The sequence below is a fragment of the Marmota monax genome, unplaced genomic scaffold (genome assembly GCF_021218885.2).
Source record: "Marmota monax isolate L192 unplaced genomic scaffold, Marmota_monax_Labrador192_F-V1.1 WCK01_AAM20220418_F8-fsc00354, whole genome shotgun sequence".
Taxonomy (NCBI): Eukaryota; Metazoa; Chordata; class Mammalia; order Rodentia; family Sciuridae; genus Marmota; species Marmota monax.
In genome coordinates, this window is record NW_026692876.1 from 318,212 (window position 1) to 342,555 (window position 24,344).

The following is a 24,344-nucleotide window of genomic DNA, read 5'->3' on the forward strand; positions in this document are numbered from 1 at the left end:
CAAAACATTACAAAGCTCTTGACATATCATATTTCATACATTTGATTCAAGTGGGTTATGAACTCCCATTTTTACCCCGTAAACAGATTGCAGAATCACATCCGTTACACATCCACGTTTTTACATATTGCCATACTAGTGACTGTTGTATTCTGCTATCTTTCCTATCCTCTACTATCCCCCCTCCCCTCCCCTCCCCTCCCATCTTCTCTCTCTATCCCATCTACTGTAATTCATTTCTCTCCCTTGATTTTTTTCCCTTTCCCCTCACATCCTCTTATATGTAATTTTGTATAACAATGAGGGTTGGGCTGGGGTTGCGGCTCAGTGATAGAGCGTTTGCCTAGTATGTACGAGGCCCTGGGTTCAATCCTCAGCACCACATAAAATAAATAAATAAATAAATAAATAAAGATATTGTGTTCAACTACAACTAAAAAATAAATATTAAAAAAAAAACAATGAGGGTCTCCTTCCATTTCCATGCAATTTCCCTTCTCTCTCCCTTTCGCTCCCACCTCTTGTCCCTGTTTAATGTTAATCTTTTTCTCATGTTCTTCCTCCCTGCTCTGTTTTTAGTTACTCTCCTTATATCAAAGAAGACATTTGGCATTTGTTTTTTAGGGATTGGCTAGCTTCACTTAGCATAATCTGCTCTAATGCCATCCATTTCCCTGCAAATTCCATGATTTTGTCATTTTTTAGTGCTGAGTAATACTCCATTGTGTATAAATGCCACATTTTTTAATCCATTCATATATTGAAGGGCATCTAAGTTGGTTCCACAGTCTAGCTATTGTGAATTGTGCTCCTATGAACATCGATGTAGCAGTATCCCTATAGTATGCTCTTTTAAGGTCTTCAGGGAATAGTCCGAGAAGGGCAATAGCTGGGTCAAATGGTGGTTCCATTTCCAGCTTTCCCAGGAATCTCCATACTGCTTTCCAAATTGGCCGCACCAATTTGCAGTCCCACCAGCAATATACAAGTGTACCCTTTTCCCCACATCCTTGCCAGCACTTGTTGTTTGACTTCATAATGGCTGCCAATCTTACTGGAGTGAGATGGTATCTTAGGGTGGTTTTGATTTGCATTTCTCTGACTGCTAGAGATGGTGAGCATTTTTTCATGTACTTGTTGATTGATTGTATGTCCTCCTCTGAGAAGTGTCTGTTCAGGTCCTTGGCCCATTTGTTGATTGGGTTGTTTGTTCTCTTATTGTCTAATTTTTTGAGTTCTTTGTATACTCTGGATATTAGGGCTCTATCTGAAGTGTGAGGAGTAAAGATTTGTTCCCAGGATGTAGGCTTCCTATTTACCTCTCTTATTGTTTCTCTTGCTGAGAAAAAAACTTTTTAGTTTGAGTAAGTCCCATTTGTTGATTCTTGTTTTTAACTCTTGTGCTATGGGTGTCCTATTAAGGAATTTGGATCCCGACCCCACAATATGTAGATTGGAGCCAACTTTTTCTTCTATCAGGTGCAGAGTCTCTGATTTGATATCAAGCTCCTTGATCCATTTTGAGTTAACTTTTGTGCATGGCGAGAGAAAGGGATTCAGTTTCATTTTGTTGCATATGGATTTCCAGTTTTCCCAGCACCATTTGTTGAAGATGCTATCCTTCCTCCATTGCATGCTTTTAGCCCCTTTATCAAATATAAGATGTAATTTTGTGGATTGGTTTCTGTGTCCTCTATTCTGTACCATTGGTCCACCCGCCTGTTTTGGTACCAGTACCATGCTGTTTTTGTTACTATTGCTCTGTAGTACAGTTTGAAATCTGGTATCGCTATACCTCCTGATTCACACTTCCTGCTTAGAATTCCTTTTGCTATTCTGGGTCTTTTATTTTTCCATATGAATTTCATGATTGCTTTATCTATTTCTACAAGAAATGCTGTTGGGATTTTGATTGGCATTGCATTGAACCTATAGAGAACTTTTGGTAATATCGCCATTTTGATCGTATTAGTTCTGCTTATCCATGAACAGGGTATATTTTTCCATCTTCTAAGATCTTCTATTTCTCTCTTTAGGGTTCTGTAGTTTTCATTGTATAAATCTTTCACCTCTCTTTTTAGGTTGATTCCCAAGTATCTTATTTTATTTTTTTGAGGATATTGTGAATGGGGTGGTTTTCCTCATTTCCATTTCAGAAGATTTGTCGCTGATATACAGGAATGCCTTTGATTTATGCGTGTTGATTTTATATCCTGCCACTTTCCTGAATTCATTTATTAGCTCTAGTAGTTTCTTTGTAGACCCTTTTGGGTCTTCTAGGTATAGGATCATATCATCCGCAAATAGTGATAATTTAAGTTCTTCTTTTCCTATCTTAATGCCTTTAATTTCTTTTGTCTGTCAAATTGTTCTGGCCAGTATTTCGAGAACTATATTGAATAGAAGTGGTGAGAGAGGGCATCCCTGTCTTGTTCCAGATTTTAGAGGGAATGCCTTCAGTTTTTCTCCATTTAGAATGATGCTAGCCTGAGGTTTAGCATACATAGCTTTTACAATGTTGAGGTAAGTTCCTGTTATCCCTAGTTTTTCTAGTGTTTTGAACATAAAGGGATGCTGTACTTTGTTGAATGCTTTTTCTGCATCTATCGAGATGATCATATGGTTCTTATCTTTAAGTCTATTGATGTGGTGAATAACGTTTATTGATTTCTGTATATTGAACCAGCCTTGCATCCCAGGGATGAATCCTACTTGATCATGGTGCACGATCTTTTTGATATGTTTTTGTATCCGATTTGCCAGAATTTTATTGAGGATTTTTGCATCTAAATTCATTAGGGATATTAGTCTGTAGTTTTCTTTCTTTGAGGTGTCTTTATCTGGTTTGGGAATCAGGGTGATATTGGCCTCATCGAATGAATTTGGAAGTTCTCCCTCTTTTTCTATCTCCTGAAATAGATTGTAGAGTATTGGTATTATTTCTTCTTTAAAGTTCTTGTAAAACTCTGCTGTATATCCATCTGGTCCTGGGCTTTTCTTGGTTGGAAGTCTTTTGATTGCTTCTTCTATTTCCTCACTTGATATTGGTCTGTTTAGGTTGTTTATATCATCCTGACTCAATCTGGGTAGTTCATATGTCTTAAGGAATATATCGATGCCTTCAGTATCTTCTATTTTATTAGAGTATAGGGTTTCAAAATAATTTCTAATTATCTTCTGTATTTCTGAATTGTCTGTTGTGATGTTGCCTTTTTCATCCCATAAGCTAGTAATTTGGGTTCTCTCTCTTCTTCTCTTTGTTAGCGTGGCTAGTGGTCTATCAATCTTATTTATCTTTTCAAAGAACCAACTTTTAGTTTTGTCAATTTTTTTCGATTGTTTCTTTTGTTTCAATTTCATTGATTTCAGCTCTAATTTTAATTATTTATTGCCTTCTACTATATTTGCTGCTGATTTGTTCTTCTTTTTCTAAGGCTTCGAGGTGTAGTGTGAGGTCATTTATTTGTTGGCTTTTCCTTCTTTTAAGGAATGAACTCCATGATATGAATTTTCCTCTTAGTACTGCTTTCATAGTGTCGCAGAGATTTCGATATGTTGTGCCTGAGTTTTCATTTACCTCTGAGAATTTTTTAATTTCCTCTTTGATGTCTTCTGTAACCCTTTGTTCATTCAGTAGCATATTGTTTAATCTCCATGTGATGTAAGATTTTTCCTTTCTCATTTTATTATTGATTTCCAATTTCATTCCATTATGATCAGTTAAAATGCATGGTAGTATCTCTACTCCTTTGTAATTACCAAGATTTGCCCTGTGACATAATATATGGTCTATTTTTGAGAAGGATCCATGTGCTGCTGAGAAGAAAGTGTATCCACTTGATGTTGGGTGGTATATTCTGTATATATCAATTAAGTCTAAATTATTAATTGTATTATTGAGCTCTATGGTTTCTTTATTCAACTTTTGTTTGGAAGATCTGTCCAGTGGTGAGAGAGGTGTGTTATAATCTCCCATGATTATTGTGTTGTGGTCTATTTGACTCATGAACTTGAGAAGAGTTTGTTTGATGAACGTAGCTGCACCATTGTTTGGGGTATATATATTAATGATCGTCAAGTCTTGTTGGTGTATGGTTCCCTTGAGCAGTATGTAGTGTCCTTGTTTATCCCTTTAGATTAACTTTGGCTTGAAGTCTATTTTATTTGATACAAGTATGGACACACCTGCTTGCTTCCAGGGTCCCAATGAGTGATATGATTTTTCCCAACCTTTTACCTTCAGTCTGTGTATGTCTTTTCCTATCAGATGAGTCTCCTGTAGGCAGCATATTGTTGGATCTTTTTTTAATCCATTATACTAGCCTATGTGTTTTGATTGGTGCATTTAAGCCATTAACATTTAGGGTTACTATTGAGATATGGTTTGTACTTCCAGCGATATTTGATTATGTATGTTACTTAACATGATTTGTTTTTCCTCTATGATTAGTTTTTCCTTTACTGTACTACCTCCCGCTCTTGGTTTTCATTGTTATTTTTCATTTCCTCTTCCTGTAATGTTTTGCCAAGGATGTTTTGAAGAGCTGGTTTTCTAGCTGCAAATTCTTTTAACTTTTGTTTATCATGGAAGATTTTTATTTCATCTTCAATCCTGAAGCTTAATTTCGCTGGATACATGATTCTTGGTTGGAACCCATTTTCTTTCAGTGTTTGAAATATGTTATTCCAGGATCTTCTAGCTTTCAGAGTCTGTGTTGAAAGATCAGCAGTTATCCTGATTGGTTTACCCCTAAATGTAATCTGCTTCCTCTCTCTTGTGGCTTTTAAGATTCTCTCCTTATTCTGTATGTTGGGCATCTTCATTATTATGTGTCTTGGTGTGGGTCGCTTATGATTTTGTACATTCAGTGTCCTGTAGGCTTCTAGTATTTGGATTTCTTTTTCATTCTTTAAGTCTGGGAAGTTTTCTAGTATTATTTCATTGAATAGATTGCTTATTCCCTTGGTTTGGACCTTTAAACCTTCTTGTATCCCAATAACTCTTAGGTTTGGTTTCTTTATGTTATCCCATCATTCTTGGATGTTCTGCTCAGGATTTCTTAACATTCTCGCTGAGCTGTCTATGTTCTTTTCAAGTTGAAAAACTTTGTCTTCGTTGCCTGAAGCTCTATCTTCTAAGTGTTCTACTTTGCTGGTAATACTCTCATTTGAGTTTTTAATTTGGTTTATTGTTTCCTGCATTTCCAGGATTTCTGTTTGTTTTTTATATCCTCTATCTCCCTATAGAATTGATCTTTTGCTTCTTGGATTTGTTTATGTAATTCATTGTCAAAGTGATCTTTCATTGTCTGAATTTGCTGTATAATGTCTTCCTTGAGACTCCCGATCATGTGAAGCATGTATATCCTGAACTCTTTGTCTGACATTCCATCAGCTGCAGATATTACCTCATCTAATGTTGAATCGACCTGTATTGTTTGTGGTCCTTTCTTTCCTTGTCTTTTCACACTGCTCATGATTCTTTCTAGCTTTGTGAAACTGTTGTGTTAATGTTTTTCCCCTTTTGCGGAGAAAGACAATGTTAACAGTTCCCAATATCAACAGTACATTATCTAAGCACAAGTTTTCATTATTAATACATTTATAGTTAGATTCTAAGTCTATAGATATTGGTTTTAATTATTACTTAAGAATATATTCATTAGTTTCATAAAAGGCATACCATATCTGGTGGCATATAGAAGACTTAATTTCAGACAAAGGATGTTATACTTAGAGGGAAAGGAGTGAGGGTATGAGGTTAAACTAACTTAGCACCTTTCGAGAACTCTAACCAATAGACTGGTAATTTATAGAAGAATGTATAGACTCAACCTCCTATCTATAATTAGATAGTTACCCTATGTATAGATAGCAAAAGTTAGGAGATTGAAAGTGGGATAGAGAGAATACGAATGAAAAAAAAAAGAAAAAAATAACAAGGAAGAAAATAGAAATAAGAGAGAAGGAAAAGGAAAGTAAGATAGAAATAAAGAAAAAAATGGGGGGAAGGTGGGGTATATGCAATTCCTCTATATTATATTACTTTGGTAATTCGGTTGTTCATGCACAGTTCTTGGTTTCACATATGTTGAAGTTATGGAAGAGAGAGAAGAAAAGATAGAAAGAGAGAAAAAGTCTCTCAGATCACTGTTTTCCTTGCTTCCAGTAGGTGGCGTTGTCTATTCCTAGCTTGAGCCTCTGTATTCAGGGTGGTGGGTATAGCCAGTGTGAAAGGAAATGAGCTTCCACCTGTATCTTCCCTACTCTAGTCTCTGAGGTAGAAACCATGTGCCTGTACAGTTGTTGTTTTGCGTTGATAGCTACAACCCCCCAAAGCTTGTGGGAAATATTTTGAGTTATTGCAGCTAAGGGTGGGGGAGTTGGAAACCGGGTACCTGGATCAGCTGCAGAACCGTGCTGGTAGCCACACCCCCTTTAATGGGTTTTAAGGGTTGATGGGCTTCCTCCGGACTAGCACATGGGGCGGGGCTGGGCTTCCTCCTCCCGTCTGGCTTGGCTGGCGCTGGGCGGCTTCCTCCTCTGGTCTCAAGTCCTTAATTTAAATGTGCAAGTCATCAGTGTCAAGCAACAAGAAACATGAAAAAACCAAGGATATATAACACTACCAAAAGCACAATAATTACTCAGAAGCCAGACCCAAGGAAATGGAGATATATAAGCTGCCTAATGGAGAATTCAAAGTAGTTGCTTTAAAGAAGTATCATAGATTCTAGGCAAGATGGCAGAGGAACCCAACACTAGCTTGCTCCTTAATGGGATAAAACCAAATAAATAAATGTTTAACTACATATGGAGGTAAGTAGCTATGGGTGAGCACTGGAAATTGAAAGCAGAGAAAACAAAACATGGTAAAATCCAGAGATGAGGCAGAATAACAAGTAAATGAAGCAGAGTACCTCAGCACCTGGCACCCAGCACATTGGGCAGGGGCAGAGGATTCTTCCCTCTGAGGGAGTAAATGTAAAAGAGAAAGAGTCACAGCATGGCATACAAGGCTGCACTCCAAAACATAACTTAAACTTGCACAACAAGCTAGTTTTAGAGAAGAAATTCACTGAATCTTTCACCAAACTCTCAGAGTGCAGTAGTCAGAAAACATCCTGAGAAAGATCTTATTTTCTGAGACTATGATGGTCTAGGGATCAGAAAACCTGGCAGTCACATAACAGTGTTTCTGTGGACACCCTTGACACATTCACTGGGCAGACAATGGGAGAATGTCTTTGAAATAAAACCACAGAGAGTTCTATGCTGTAGGGTAGAACCACAGGTAGTTCTATGCTGAAGTTCTATGCAGGCTGTAATGGGGATTGGAATGAAGGGCACTGCCCTCTGGAAGACCTGCCCTCTGTGACTTGAAGCAACACAATTCAGGTGTGGTTTCCTGTGAGGGCCAGGTATGAAGGTGTAAGGATCAAGGATAGTAGATTATTCAGTTTCCATAACCTATCCTCCAGCACAGATAGGTGTTCTGCCCACCTCAGAAACATCCAGGGATCTGCTGCAGCTTTGATACCTGACACACCCCTGAGCACACATAATAAGAAACTCCAAAGTGAATATATGCTCATCTGGTACAGTCCACATCCTGTCAAAACTCAGTCTGTGAAGGGCTTACTTTGGCCCCCAAATTGGCCACACCCCTAGGTGTGCAGACTAAAAAACCTCAAGAACTAACATAGACCCAGCATGGTCCACATTCTGCTAAAGGTGATCAGCGAGAAGGGCTGTTTGGGGCTCCAACATTTGCCATGCCCCCAGGTACACAGACTTAAAGCCTCTAGAAAGAATATGTAATCCCAATGCATGCATTCCTCCTTAATTTGTTGGGTGAGAAATGTCTTGCACAGCCTATATTCCACCCTAACTCATTTGGTGAAAGCTGATAGGAATTTTAACAGAGTGTAACCCATCTCATTATACCCTATACTTGGTAGATTCCAACCTTATAAGAACAGGAGAGATTATATTAGCGTAGTCTACAATTAATCCACTTTCACTTATATCACTTTCACTCAAATCTGAGCATTTTGGCTTAGAGGAAATTTTAAGTCATTTTCTCCATCTATTATGTCTTTTTTCTTTTTAGTGCGGGGTATGGAACCCAGGGCCTTGTGCATGTGAGGTGATTCATCTATTATATTACATTATATCATGTTATTTATTTTTTAGTTTTTATTTGTATTTTTTAGACTTGCATGACAGTAGAGTATATTATGAGATATTATACATACATACATGGAGTATAAGGCATTCTCATTAGGATCCCATTTTTGTGGTTGTACATTATGTGGAGTTTCAGGGGTGGTGTATTCATATATGAACATAAGAAAGTAATGTGCAATTCACTCTACTGTCCTTTCTATTCCCTTCCCCCATTCCCTTCTCTTCTTTCCCCTTTTTCTAATCCAATGAACTTCTATTCTTCCCTGCCCCATTGTGTGTTAGCATCCATATATCAGAAAGAACATTCAACCTTTGGTTTGTGGGGACTGGCTTATTTCACTTAACATGATTGTCTCCAGTTATTTCCATTTATGGGCAAATGCCATTATCTCATTCTTCTTTATGGCTGAGTAATATTCCATTGTTGTTTTCTTTGCTTTTTAGTTTGAATCCATCCTATTTATTGATGGTTTTTTTTTAAGGATAATTGAGTTTATGTCTTTAATGAGTCTATTTTATCATGACTACAGCTTTTTTTTTAAAAAAAGAACTCTTTGGTTGCACATGCCAGAGGTTCACCTTTGTGCCTAAGTTTTATGGTTTTAAAACAGGTTGTAGCTGTACTTATTAGTCATGCAAGTAGAGGAAATGAACAATATGTTTTTCTTAAGTGCATAAAGGACTTGTCCTCATCTGAAATTTTGTTGCTTTAAAAGAAGTATCTCTCCACAAATATTATGACCTATTTTCTTCATAATTTATTTATTTGTTCTAGTTAGTTATACATGACAGTAGAATGCATTTTGACATATTGTATATCAATGGAGCACAACTTCTCATTTCTCTGGCTCTAAATGATGCAGTCAGTTCAGTAGTGTAATCATACATGTATATAGGGTAATAATGTCTATCTCTTTCTACCGTCTCCACAACTACAACCCTCCCCTCACTCCCCTCTACACCAACCAAATTTCCTTCTTTCTTCCCTAGCCCCCCATAATACTATGGCTCAGTATCTGCTTATTAGAGAAAATATTTGGCTTTTGGTTTTTGGAGATTGGCTTATTTCACTTAGCATGGTATTCTCTAGTTCCATCCATTTACATGCAAATGCTATAATTTCATTCTTCCTTAAGGCTGAGTAATATTTCATTGTATATATACCACATTTTCTTTATCCATTCATCTTTTGAAGGACACCTAGGTTGGTTCTATAGTTTAGCTATTGTGAATTGAGTTGTTATAAACATTGATGAGGCTGTGGCATTGTAGTATGCTGATTTTAAGTCTTTTGGGTATAGACTGAGGAGTGGGATAGCTGTGTCAAATGGTGGATTTATTCCAAGATTTCTAAGGTATCTCCATAATGCTTTCCAGAGTGGTTGCACAAATTTGTGGTTCCACCAGCTGCAAATGAGTGTACTTTCCCCCCACATCCTCGCCAACACTTCTTATTGCTTGTATTCTTGAAAATTGCCATTCTGGTTGGAGTGAGATGAAATCTTAGTTTTGATTTGCATTTCTCTAATTGCTAGAGATGATGAAAATTTTTTCATAAGTTTGTTGATTGATTGTATTTCTTCTTCTATGAAGTGTCTGTTCATTTCTTTTGCTCATTTATTGATTGGGTTATTTGGTTTTTGGTGTTAAATTTTCTGAGTTCTTTATATATATCCTGGAGATTAGTGCTTTATCTGAGGTGCATGTGGTAAAGATTTTTCCCCCGTTCTGTAGGCTCTCTCATCATGTGATTGATTGTTTCCTTTGCTGAGAAGAAACTTTTTAGCTTGAATCCATCCCATTTATTGATTCTTGATTTTACTCTTTGTGCTTTAGGAGTTTTGTTAAAGAAGTCAAGTCCTGGGCTTGAGATGTGGCTCAAGCGGTAACACGCTTGCCTGACATGCGCGGGGCACTGGGTTCGATCCTCAGCACCACATAAAATAAAAATAAAGATGTTGTGTCCACCGAAAACTGAAAAATAAATATTAAAATTCTCTCTCTCTCTCTCTCTCTCTCTCTTAAAAAAAAGTAGTCAGGTCCTAAGCCAACATGATCTGGGCCAACTTTTTCTTCTATTAGGTGCAGGGTTTCTGTTTAGTGCCTAAGTATTTGATCCACTTTTAGCTGAGTTACATGCAGGGTAGAGAGATAAAAGTTTGATTTCATTTTGCTACATATGGATTTCCAGTTTTCCTAGAACCATTTGTTGAAGAGGATATATTTTCTCCAATGTACATTTTTTGGTGCCTTTGTCTAGTATGAGATAGCTGTATTTATTTGCTGAGAAGAAGGTGTGTCGAATCATTGATGAATGAAATATTATATATATGTCCATTAAGTCTAAATTATTAATTGTATTATTTAGTTCTATAGTTTCTTTGTTTACGTTTGTTTGGAGGATCTATCCAGTGGTGAGAGTGGTGTGTTAAAAATCAGCCAATATTATTGTGTTGTGGTCTATTTAGTTCTTGAAATTGGAAGGGTTTTTTGATGTGCATAGATGCTCCATTGTTTGGGGCATGAGTGTTTATGATTGTTATGTCTTGTTGATGTATTTTTCCTGTAAGCAGTATATAATATTATTCTTTTTCCTTTCTTTTTAACTTTGGCTTAAAGTCCATTTTATCTGATATGAGGAAACTTCTGCTTGTTTACTTGATCCATGTGAGTAATATGTTTTTTTCCCCATCCTTTCATCTTCAGTCAGTGAATTTCTTTGTCTATGAGGTAAGTCTCTTGGAAACAGCATATTGTTGGGTCTTGTTTTTTGATCCAATCTGCCAGACTATGTCTTTTGATTAATGAGTTTAGGCCATTAACATTCAGGGTTATTACTGAGATTAATTTGTAGTCCCAGGCATTTTGGTTTCCTATTTTTAATTTGACTTAGTTTCTCCTTTGATTGACTTTTCTTTTAGTGTATTTTTTCCCTTTGCTGGTTTTCACTTTTTTTCCCCATCTCGTCCTCATAGAATATTTTACTGAGAATGTTCTGTATAGGCTTTCTACTTGTGGATTCTTTTAACTTTTGTTTATCATGGAAGGTTTTTATTTCATCTTCTGATCTGAGCTTAATTTTTCTGGATATAGAATTCCTGGTTGGAATTAATTTTCTTTCAGAGCTTGATATATATGATTTCCGGACCTCCTAGCTTTGAGTGTCTGGGTTGAGAAATCAGCTGAGATCCAAGTTGGTTTCCTCTATATGTAATCTGATACTTTTCACTTGTGGCCTTTAAAATTCTATCCTTATTCTGTATGCAAGGTATTTTTGTTATAATGTGCCTTGGTGCAGATCAGTTGTTATTTTTCCTATACTTCTATATTGAGATCTGCCCATCTTCTGGAATGACCTTTATTCTTCTGTTGTCTGGAGGACTATTTTATAGGCTGCTTTTACTGCATTATGTGTCCTGAACAAGGGGTATAACTATGTGAAAGAAATCACTTAATGTATTTACTATGTTTTGAAAACCTCTTACATCATTTTGAGGAGAGCTGATTACCATCTATAAATGTGAATATTTGAGAAAAAACTACATTCTAAAAACTCTGAAAAAATATATTAAAATATTTTCTTCCACTCACAGTTTAGAAGTGGGCTGGGGCTGGGGATGTGGCTCAAGCGGTATCGCGCTCGCCTGGCATGCGTGCGGCCGGGGTTTGATCCTCAGCACCACATACAAAAAAAAAAAACAAAAAACAAAAAACACAAAGATGTTGTGTCTGTTAAAAACTATATATATATATATATATATATATATATATATATATATAAAGAATTTAAAGTTACTCCTTGCTGATATATCTGAGATGAAGGGAATTCTTAGTGAACATTCTTACTTTGAATTATGCCAGATATTGGGAGGAATAGTAGATACTAAAGCCTTGATTGTATAATTTCTGAGAGATTCTGGACATGAGGGTAGCAAAAAAACACACCAGCCTTCTCAGCAGTATACTTAGCTCTTGACCTGTCTAGATCTGTCTTCCATATTCTTCTTTAACTCTCAGGTTCTTGTACCTATCCATGCCAACCTCACCTGCCCACCTCTGGCACCATCTTGTGTGGTTTCCATGTTTTAATGACATTTCTGGCTGCCTAAAAAATCTTAGGATGGTTTGGTGGAATTACCTAAATTTCTTTAGCCCTGTTGCCTATGTTTTCCCTGACTGGGAGAGAAACATTTTGCTCTGTGTAAAATGCTGTGTCCTTGAGGTTAACTGCAAATATGTTAATCTGTCCTTCTCTGGGGCATTTGGGATGGGTCTGAAAGCCCAATCTTTGAAATCCCCACAACTTCAGCGGGTACTCAACTTTTTTCTGGGGGTGTGGGGATCAGGAGGCCCTGAAAGACCCATGTAATTAATCACATTGAGTGAAGTGGGTTTGTGTGCAGCCATGCCTCCAGGATTAATAGTAATTAATAGTAATTATCTTTCCCTTTCTCCAGGACAGCAACAGTAGCACTGATTGCCCCATGTGCTGATTCTCTGGGGCCTCAGTGGATGCTCTGAACTTTTTGGGTACAGTTGGGAAGGGTCTAAAAGGCCCCTATACTAACTATGCAGTGGAGAAGCAAGTGTCCTGGCATTCTCTGTATTGGCAGTTGACTCTGAAAGTCCCAAACTACAACTTGCCTTGAGTGCAGAGGGTGTATATGCATCTGTAAACTCGGGATTAATAGTAGCTATCTCTCTGACCCTTAGCCTTTAAATTGTACTAGACTGTAGTTGGCATGCAAGGGCCTGCATAGCTCTAAACCACCAGTTTCAAGGGGCCTGCTATTAGTCTTGCATTCTAAAGTACTCAGTGGGTTCATGCCATAGACTCAGTCCTGAATCTGGGATGTTTTGGTCTGAACACAAGCCAAGCAAGTGAAAAAAGATGAAAAGGAGGTCATTGGGTCTTGGGGAGGTTAAAAAGAGGATAAAATAAAAAAGAGAGAATACAGAAAACTGGAAAGATTTTTCTTTTCTTCTTCTTCTTCTTCTTCTTTTTTTTTTTTTAACAATACAGGATTTATTGGTGTGTGGGTGATTAAGAAGGGGACAGCACAGTGGAAGCCCTCATGAATGCAGGGCTCACCACTTGTCCAGAGGACCACAATTGGGGATATATTTGACCCCACAGCCATCAAGAATGAGCCACTTCTCAGCCACCATGTCTTCAAATTCACCAGCATTAAATTTGGTAAAGTAAAGCCCCACTTCTTTGAGATGTGGATCTTCTGGCAGCCAGGGAACTTGAACTTGGCCCTGCATAGGGCCTCAATCACATGTTCCTTGTTCTGCAGCTTGGTGCGGATGGACATGATGACTTGGCCAACATGAACCCTGAAACCCCGGTACTCTGGGGTTTCCGAAAGGCACCCCTCATCCCTGTTTGAAGCCTAGATGGGGGACATCATGAGATCAGAAATATGAACATCTACTCAAAGTGCTGTCTCCAAGGTCCCTTAGGGCAAACCATATGAGCAACAGGCTGCATACACTACCAAGGAGATTGCTGTTTGCAGCCATTGCACACTGGGCCACCACAAGTAAAGGAACCCAGTCAGCTTAATTAGATGCAGATGCAAAGAGTTTTGATCCTCCATGCAGAAAGCCTGGATAATGGTTTTAAGATGGTTCTCCTTCCCAGCAATCACCAGCTCTGGTGGGAAGTGCAGGTCCTATCTTGAGTCATGTTGTTCATTATGTTGTATTTAAACCTCTGCTCAAACTTCCTATCTACTCAATGTTGGAGTCTGTAATTCCTTTTTTTAAAAAATATCTTTTTAGTTGTAGTTGGACACAATACCTTTATTTTATTTATTTATTTTTATGTGGTGCTGGTGATTGAACCCAGGGCCCTGCACATGTGAGGCAAGCTCTTTACCACTGAGCCACAACCCCAGCCCGGAGTCTGTAATTCTTAAAATCTTTATAATTTTTTCTTTTCTGCATTCTGAAACCAAAAACAGAAATCAAAAGTGAGCAGAAATAGCTGTAACTGTATCAAGTAAACTATACTTAAAGAGAAATGTAAAAAGACAAAGAACTCTACTACGTATTGATTGACAAGAAGTTATAATGAATATAAATATATAAACACTGATTATGATGTGGAACTGTCCCCAGAATGCCCATTTCTTTTAAATATTTTAGTTGTCAATGGGCCTCTGTTTATTTATTTATATGTGGTGCTGAGAGTCAAACCCAGTGCCTCACATGCTAGGCAAGTGCTCTACCACTGAGCTACAACCCAGCCCCAGAGAATGCCCATTTATTAAAGGTTTGGTTAACAATTTGTGGCAAATGAGGAGGTGGTGGAATCTTTAGGATATGTAGTCTAGTGAAAAGAAGTTTGATCACTGGGTTCATATTCCTTAAAAGGGAATATTTGGCTCAAGCCCCCATCCTCTCTCTGTTTCACTTTTTGATTGCCTTGAAGTGAGAAACTGCCTCATCACAAGCTCCTGCCATGGTATTCTGCTTTGTCAAAAACTTCAAAGCAACAAGACAACCAAACATTGATTGAAACCTGCAAAACTGTGAGCAACAAAAAATTTTCTCCTTCAAGTTGATTATCTCAGGTATTTGTTACAGTGTCAGAAAGAAAGTGACTAACACAACACATAAAGCTTAAACACACAATTTTAAAATACAAACATTATTACATCTGTAACAGAGATAAATTCTAAAACAATAGTGGGAAACCTCAATTTCCCACTTTCATCAATGGGAAGATCATCTAGAGAAAATATCAACAAAGAGATAGAAGAGTTAAACTATATTACAGACCAAATGAACCTAAAAATATTACAGAAGATTTCATCAAATAGCTACATATTATATATTCTTCTCATCAGGAAATGAAACATTCTCTAAAGTAGATCATATATTGGGTCACAAAACAAATTTCAAAGAAATAAATCTAACATAATTTTCTTATATACACATATGAAAATACCTAAATGATTCTCACCATCATGCCCACCCAGAAGAATGCAGTCCTAATTAGAATATGATATACCCATGCTTGTATAATCATATCAAAATGGATTCTACTATTATGTATAACTAATAAAAGAGGAACCAATAAAATAAAAAACAAAATAAAAATTTTTTATTTTTTAAAACCACAAATGGAGTAAAACTAATAATCAACAACAGATAAAACTTTAGGAATTATATAAAGAATAAACAACAAGTTATTGAACAGTCACTAAAGCAACTAAAAAGAAAATTAGGAAATTCATTAAAAATTAAGATGAAAACATAACATATTCAAATTTACAGTATTTAATAAAAGTAGCTATAAGATGAAAATTTGTAGCAATAAGGACCTACATAAAATAATAGAAATATAGCAAACAAAAAATCTAAGCATCTCAAGAACCTTGAAAAAGAAGAAAAAATCAACCAAAATTACTAGGAGAAAAGAAATAAAGAACACAGAGGGAAAAGACACAAGAATAGAAACAAAAAAACCCCCACAAACATCAATGATGTGAGTTGTTTTATTTCCTGAAAGATAGACAAAATTGACCAACATTTAGCTAAATGAGTCAAGAAAGAAGTAAGCTGAGTGTGGTGGCACACACCTGTAATCCCAGGAACTCATGAGGCTGAGGCAGGAGGATTGTGTGTTCAAAGCCAGACTCAGCAACAGCAAGGCACTAAGCAACTCAGTGGGACCCTGTCACCAAAATACAAAATAAGGCTGGAGATGTGGCTCAGTGGCCAAGTGCCCCTGGGTTCAATCCATGGCATCCCCCCACAAAAAAGAAAGATGTGAGAAGACAAAAATAAATAAAAGATGAAAAAGAATATATTATTACAGATACCAGAGAGAAACAAAGGAACAACCATATACTAACAAACTGGAAAACCTAGATGATATGGATGTGTTTGTGGACACATATATCCTATCAAGTTAAATCGGAAAACTATATAAATCTGAGAAAACCATTAAAAAATGACATGATGAAATAATAGTAGAATATCTTTGTGGAAAGAAAAGCTTAGGATTGAATGTTTTTACTCAAGAATTCTATCAAACAATTAAGAAAGAACTGACATCAGTGGATTAGACAAAGGGGAATGAAGGGAAGGGAGAAGAGATAGGAATAAGAAAGACAGTAGAATGAAGCAGACATAACTTTCCTATGTTCATATATTAATAAATGACCAGTGGACATCATGTCAACCACGAGAATGGGATCCTAATTAGAATAAGGTATGTATAAATATCAAAATACATCCCATTGTCATGGTATCTAGAAAGAATAAATAAAGCAAATTAAAAAAGAAATAAATGGCAGAAAATATTAAAGAAAATACATAAATATATGAAGATTGAAAGATATTCTTTTGAATGGGGGAATGGATCATGGAGGAAATGAGAGAAGAAATAAAAAGAATTCTTAGGGGCTGGGATTGTGGCTCAGTGGTAGAGCACTTGCCTAGTGTGTATGAGGCACCAGGTTTGATCCTCAGTACCACATAAAAATAAAAAAAATAAATAAAATAAAGGTATTTTGTCTATCTACAACTAATATATATATATATATATATATATATATATATCCTAGAATCAAATGAGAATAGTGATATACCAAAATCTCTGAGACACTATAAATGCTCTTCTAAGAAGAAAATTTATAATCTTAAATGCCCACACTAAGAAAGTAGAAATAAGTGAAGTTAGCCAATCCCCCCAAAACAAATGCCTAATGTTTTCTCTGATATAAGGAGGCTGATTCATAATGGGGTTGGAACAGGGAGCATGGGAAGATTAGACAAACTCTAGATAGGGCACAAAGAAGGGGAGGGAAGGGAGTAAAAAAGATGGTGGAATGAGGTGGACATCACTACTCTAAGTACATGTATGAAGAAGATACGAATGGTATGAATATACTTTGTATACAAGCAGAGATATGAAAAATTGTGCTCTATATATGTAATATGAATTATAATGCATTTTGCTGTCATATATAACAAATTAGAATAAAAATTTTAAAAAGAAAGTAGAAAGATCATAAATAACAATCTAGTATTTCATCTCACAGTCCTGGTAAAGCAGGGACAAACTAATGCCCAAATCACAAGAAGATGATGAATAATTAAGATCAGAGCCAAAATTAATGAAATAGAGAATAAAAAATACAGAAAATCAATAAAATGAGGAGTCAGTTCTCTGAAAAGATAAACAAGATTGATAAACTCTTAGAAAAACCAACCAAAAAAAAAAAAAAAAAGAAAAGAAAAAAGAAGAAGAAGAAGAAGAGAGAAAAATGGGCAGGCACAGTGGTACATACCTGCAATCCCAGCAATGCAGGAGGCAGGAGAATCACAAGTTTGAGGCAAGCCTAAGCAACCTAGTGAGGCCCTAAGCAATTTAGCAAGACCCTGTCTCAAAATAAAAAATAAAAAAGGGCAATGACCCAAATCTCTGTGAAATGCATTCTGTCATGCTAATCTCATCCGGGTACCAAAACCATTTATTACATCAAGATAAGAAAACTATAGAACAATATTCTCAATGAACCTAAATGCAAAACTTCTGAATAAAATATTAGGAATCTACATTTAAAAACACATTAAGAAGATTATACATCATGATCAAGTTGGTTTCATTCAAGGAATGCAAGGTGGGTTCAACATATGCAAATCAATAAGTGTTAATTCATCACATAAATAGAATTAAGGACAAGAATCACATGAGTATTTTAATTGATGGAGAAAAAGCATTCAACAAAATTTAGCACCCTTGGACTGGGGTTGTGGCTCAGTGGTAGAGCACTTGCCTAGCACATTTGAGGCACTGGATTTAATCCTCAGCACAACATAAAAAAACTAAACAAATAAAATAAAGGTATTGTGTCCATCTATAACTAAAAATATTTTTAAAAATTAGCACCAATTTATGTTAAAACACTGGAGAAAACTAGGGATTAATGGAAGTTTTCTCAACATCATAAATGTGTGTTTGTCTATCTATCTATCTCAAACACAAACTAACATTACACTGAAAGGAGAAAATCCCAAATCATGTCCTCTAAAATCAGGAACAAACAAAGGATATCTACTGTTACCACTCCTGTGCAATATAGTACTTGGAACTCTAGCAAGAAGAGTCAGGCATGAACAGAAAATTAAAGGGATAAAAATAAAAAAAAATAAGTCAAACTGTGTCTGTTTGCATATAACATGATTCTATACCCAGAAAGTCCAAAACACTCCATCAAAAGACTTCTAGAGCTGATAAACCAAATTCAGCAAAGTAAGAGGATACAAAGTCTACATTCATAAATTAATAGCTCTCCTATACATCAGTAATGAATCTGCAAGAAAGCAATCAGAAAAACAATTTGTATTAATAATATCCTAAAAAATACTTTGCACCAAACATTACCAAAGAGGTAAAAGATGCCTAAAATGAAAATTAAAGCTACTGAATAAATAATTTGAAGGAGACACTAGACAATAGAAAGATCTCTCATGTTCTTTGATAGACAAAATTAATTATACTAAAATGGCCACATTATCAAAAACAATCTACAGATTTAATGCAATCCCCATCAAAATGTCAATGACATTTTTTACAGAATTATAAAAGAATGTCCTAAAATTCATTTGGAAGAATATAAGATCAAGGGTATCCAAAACAATCCTGAGCAATATAAGTAATGCTGGAGGCATCACAAAACCTCATCTTAATTTTTCTACAGAGCTATATTAATAAAAACAGCATGGACTGGCATAAAACAGACTTGAAGGCCAATGTAATAGGAAACAGAGACATATCCAAATAGATACAATCACCTGATCTTTGATAAAGATGCCAAAAACTACAATGAAGAAAATTTCAACAAATATTGTTAGAAAAATTGAATATTTACATATAGAATAAGGAAACTACATCTCTCACCCCACACAAAATAAGTTCAAACTGAATCAAAGGTCTAGGAATCACACAAAAAACACTTCTACATATTGGCACATGAACTAACTTTCTTAATAAGACTCCTAAAACTCAAGAAATAAAACCAAGAATCAATAAGTAGGATGACCAAAAGTTAAAATGCTTCTATGCAGCAAAGGAAACAATGAACTGTGTGACAGGAGAGTCTACAGAATGGGAGAAAATCTTGGTGATCTATGCTTTTGACAGAGGATTCATATCCAGAGTATATACAGAACTAAATAAACTTAACATCAAAAAGGAAATAATCCAATCAATAAATGGAGGAAAGATCTAAATAGATATTTCTCAAAAGAAGAAATGTACAAATGGTCAACAAATATATTAAAAACTGTTCAACAACCTCACTCAAGGCAGAATGGCAACCATCAAGAATACTAATAGTAATAAGAGGATGTGAGAAAAAGTACATTTATATGTTGTTATTGGGACTGTAAATTAGTAAAAGCACTTTAGAGAACAGTATGGAGATTGTTCAAAGATTAGAAATGAAACCACCATATGACCCAGATATCCGATCCCTCAGTATGTATCTCAAAGGACTAAAATTCAGCATACTACTGTGACAAATGCATGCCATTAATAGCAAATAGCAGTGCAATTCACCACAAGCAAGTTATAGAACCAGCCTACATGCTCATCAAAGAATGAATGGATAAAGAAAATATGGTAAATCAGACATAAAGAATGAAATTATGTCATTTTCTGTTAAATGGATGCAACTAAAGAACATCATAATATGTGAAATAACCAGACCCAGAAAATGAAAGGTCTAATGTTTTCTTTCATATGTAGAATCTAGAAAGTAAAAAAGAAAAGGAATAATAAAAAGGTCTCATGAAAATATGAGGGAGACCAATAGAGTAGAGAAAGAGGATAGAGAGAAAAAGAGAGAAGGGATGAAGTGGGGAAATACTGGGGGAATAAAATCTACCAAATCATGCTTTGTTTATATATGAATATACCACAATGAATCTCAATTATATACATAATTATAATGTACTAATTAAAACAATGATAATGACAATAACAGCAACAACAATAGAAGAGAGTATATTGGAGTAGAGCAAGTGGATCAGGGGAGAGAGGAGGAAGGAAAAGGGAAGGTAGTGAGGAATGAGGTTGGTCAAATTATATTATGTGCAAGTATAAATATGGCATAATGAATCCCACTATCGTGTTTAATTATATTGTATTAATGAGATAATAAAATTAAAAGTTTATGATTTAGATATTAGGTGTCGACCAAAAACGCATGGGTGAGAAAATGCAAGAATATTTAGAGGTGAAAGGGTTGGATTATGAGAGTTTTAATCAATGCACTAATTCCCTTGTAGGGATTAACTGAGTGGTAACTTTAGGCAGGTAGGCTGTGGCTGGAGGAGGTGGGTCATTGAAGGGGATGTGCCTTTGGGGCATGTATTTTTGTCCCTGGTGAGAGAGCTTAAATTCTCTCTCTGCTTCCTGATTGCTATATCTTGATTGCCATGGCTTTCCTCCTCCATGCCCTTCTGCCATGATGTTCTGCCTCATCTCAGACACAGAACAATGGAGTCAACCATCTGTGGACTGAGACCTCTGGAACTGTGAGCCAAAATAAACTTTTCCTCTTCTAAAATTGTCTTTGTCATGTCTTTTTGTTACAGTGGCAAAAAAGCTGGCTAAAACAACACTGATGGAAGAAACCCAAGAAGACACAAAACATGCAATGGCTTCCCATATTGATAGGGACCATTTACAGATGTAATGCGATTATACGAAAAATTGTGGTATATATGTGTATTAAGAATTGTAATGCAAAAAAAAAAACAAACACAAAAAAACAAAGTACATGTATAATGGCATAAATTGGTGTGAACATACTTTATATTCAGAGATACAAAAAATTGTGCTCTATATGTGTAATAATAATTGTAATGCACTCCACTGTTGTCGTGTATTTAAAAAATAATAAAATCAACAAAAAATAAATAGCAGTGACATTCTTCACAAACCTAGGAAAACAATTCTAAAATTCATATGCAATCATAAATTATCACCAATAGCCAAGGAAACCTTATAGAAAAACACCAAAGCTGGAAGCATTACAATACCTGATTCAAGGCATTCCACTCAGCTCTAATAACTCAAACCTCATAGTACTGGTATGAAAACAGACCCAGACACATGGACCAATGAAACCAAATTGTGAGTCTCATAATATAATCCATACATCTACTGTAACTTACTTTTCAACAAATATCAAAATATACATTGAAGAAAGTTCAGCCTATTCAATAAATAATTATGTGAAAACAATTGTCCATATGCAGAAAATTAAAACTTGACCCCATCTTTCACCCCATAAAAATTCAACTCAAAATGTATCAAAGACTTCAATGTAAGACCTGACAACATAAAAATATTAGAGGAACACTTAGAGGAAACACTTCAAGACATTAGGGTATTAATGGTTTTCCTATTCAGAAAACCCCAAACACATAGGCAACAAAAGCCCAAATAGAAAGTACTATTATATCTAAATTTAAAAGAGTGAATAAAGGTAGCAACATCATCTTCCAACTACTTTATTCAATTAGCAATAATAGTTAAGATTTATGCTGTGAATTGGGGTTATAAAAATGATAATTCTGATCTATCTCATAGGTTAACAATATGGGAACTCAGAAGTCACAAAACATAATATATTTAATAGTAATTAATATTTATTGGGCATTTAACGTGTGCTCAGTACAGTTTTAAGAGCTTATATTATTTAATATAAGTTTTCAAACATTGGCTTGAATATCATCACTCTGTTCATTTGTTTTGGTCTAACTATACACGTTTTGCCTCTTGTTTCAAACACCCAGAACACAAAGTTAGAATGAACATCCTAAACTATATATCACCATGAAAAATATCACAGAGATGTCTATTAACAACATTTCATGTAAAAGATAATGGCAAGATGAAAACTTAGGGAAGATTTTTGTTATGTTAGAAATAGGGAATTTAACAAATAACTAGTTAAAAATAGATTTATTATGGAAATAAAAATCAGTGTGTCAATGTCAAAAAAGAAAATATTATTGTATCAAACTAGAAAGTTATTGTACAACAACAACAACAAAAAATCAAGAAAGTGAAAAGACAACATGCAGAATAAAAATATTCACAAATAATTCATTTAACAGAAGATTAGTATCCAGAACATATAAGGAAGTAAAAAACAAAGAAAACAAAACAAAACAACAACAAAAAATCCACCCAAAACCAAAATTCTCAATAACAGAAAAATAACCCAATTTCAAAATGGGCTGATAATCTGAATAGACATTTTTCAAAAGAAATACAAACATATGAAAATGCTCAATATCATTAACCACACGAGAAATGCAAAACAACTTAAAATAGATATTTCACCACATTTATTTTATTTTTATTATCATAATTATCAACACAAAATAATTGTCCAATTAATGGGTTTCACTGCGGCATCACCATACTTCCACGTGTCATGCTTTGATCATGTTTAACCTCACTTCTACTCTCTCTTGCTCTCATATCTTCAACCCTGGCCCACCAGTTCTCTCCACCTTCACCAATAGGCTCTTCCACTTTAATTCATCTTTTTTCCTTTTCAGTTTTAATATATGAGAGAAAATATGGCAATACTTGTCTTTCTGTGTCTGGCTTATTTTGCTTAAAAATAAGCTTTCTAGTTCCATCCATTTTCCTGAAATGACATAATTTTATTTTTATTTATGAATGAATAATGCTCTCTTGTATATACATACCATATTTTATTTACCCATGCATCTGTTGATGGGCACTTGGTCTGATTCCATATCATATCTTGGCTATTGTAAATAGTGACACAATAAACTTGGATATGCAGGGTTTTTATTTTTGGTAAACTAACTTCATTTCCTTCAGAGAAATATTCAGGTGTGGTAATAGCTGGATCATAAAGTAGTTGTATTTTTAATATTTTGAGAAAACTCTATACTGTTATCTATAGCGGTTGTACTAATTTCCATTACACTAATAGTATGTAAGGGTTTCTGCAAAACCTGAAGTACCACCCCTTTTTGCTTAGGATTGCTTTAGAAACTCAAGGTCTTCTGTTCTTACATGTGAATTTTAGAATTTTTCCAGTTCTGTTGGAATGTCATTGGCATTTTTGTGGGGATTGCATTGAATCTGTAAATTACTTTTAGTAGCATGTTCATCTTAACAATATCTTAACATCTTAATATCTTAATCATCTTAACAACTATATCCCAATCCATGACTAAGGGAATTCTCCCATCTTCTAGTGTTTTTTCAAATTCTTTCTTTCTTTCTTTTTTTTTTTTTTTTGAGAGAGAGAGAGAGAGAGAGAGAGAGAGAGAATTTTAATATTTATTTTTTAGTTTTCAGCAGACATAACATCTTTGTTTGTATGTGGTGCTGAGGATCGAACCCGGGCCACACGCATGCCAGGTGAGTGCGCTACCACTTGAGCCACATCCCCAGCCCCACATTCTTTCTTTATTATTTTGCAATTTGCATGGTCTTTCACCATCTTGGTTATGTTTGCCACCAATTATTTGTGTGTGTGTGTGTGTGTGTGTGTGTATTTGTGGGATTGAATGGCATCCCTAATTACTTTCTCATCAAATTCATTATTGGTGTATGCAAAAGGTACCAATGTTGATTTTGTACCCTGCTTCTTTGCTTATAAGTTCTAAGTCTTTTTAATTGATTCTTGAATATTTTCTATGTAAAAAAACGTATGAAATATTGTATACATAAGATTTTCTCTACATACAATGTTAGTCAAAATGGTCATATTACCAAAGTGATATACAGATTTAATGAAATTCCCATTAAAATATCAATGAAATTCTTCCTAGAACTATAAAAAACAGTTCTAGTGTCCTAAAATTGAAATAGTAAAATATCCAGAAGAACCAAAGCAATTTTGAACAATAAGAGTAATGCTGAAGGCATCAAAATTCCTAATTCAAATTATGCTACAGAAATATAATGACAAAACAGTATGATAATGTCATAAAAACACTCAGGTAGACCAATGCAATAGCATAGAACACACAGAGACAAAACAACACAAATACAGGCATCTAATCCTTGATAAAGGTGACAACAAAAGCTATTGGGGAAAATTCAGCTTTTAAAACAAATTGTACTGGGA

At 35.3% G+C, this 24,344-nt stretch overlaps 1 protein-coding gene and 1 non-coding gene across 3 annotated transcripts in view; one reads left to right on the forward strand and one right to left on the reverse strand.

The window, feature by feature from the left end:
• Nbdy (negative regulator of P-body association) overlaps positions 1-21,136 on the forward strand; it is an 82,413-nt gene extending 61,277 nt beyond the window's left edge. For both annotated transcript variants that reach the window (XR_009227275.1, XR_009227277.1), the window contains 2 exons: positions 13,214-13,387; positions 20,812-21,136. The gene's annotated coding sequence lies outside the window, so the exon portion shown is untranslated. The remainder of the gene's footprint in view (positions 1-13,213; positions 13,388-20,811) is intronic.
• On the reverse strand, positions 13,635-13,769 carry LOC124096142 (small nucleolar RNA SNORA70). Its single transcript, XR_006852789.1, has one exon. It is a non-coding gene; the product is annotated as a small nucleolar RNA SNORA70 (small nucleolar RNA).
• Positions 21,137-24,344: the final 3,208 nt, after the last annotated feature.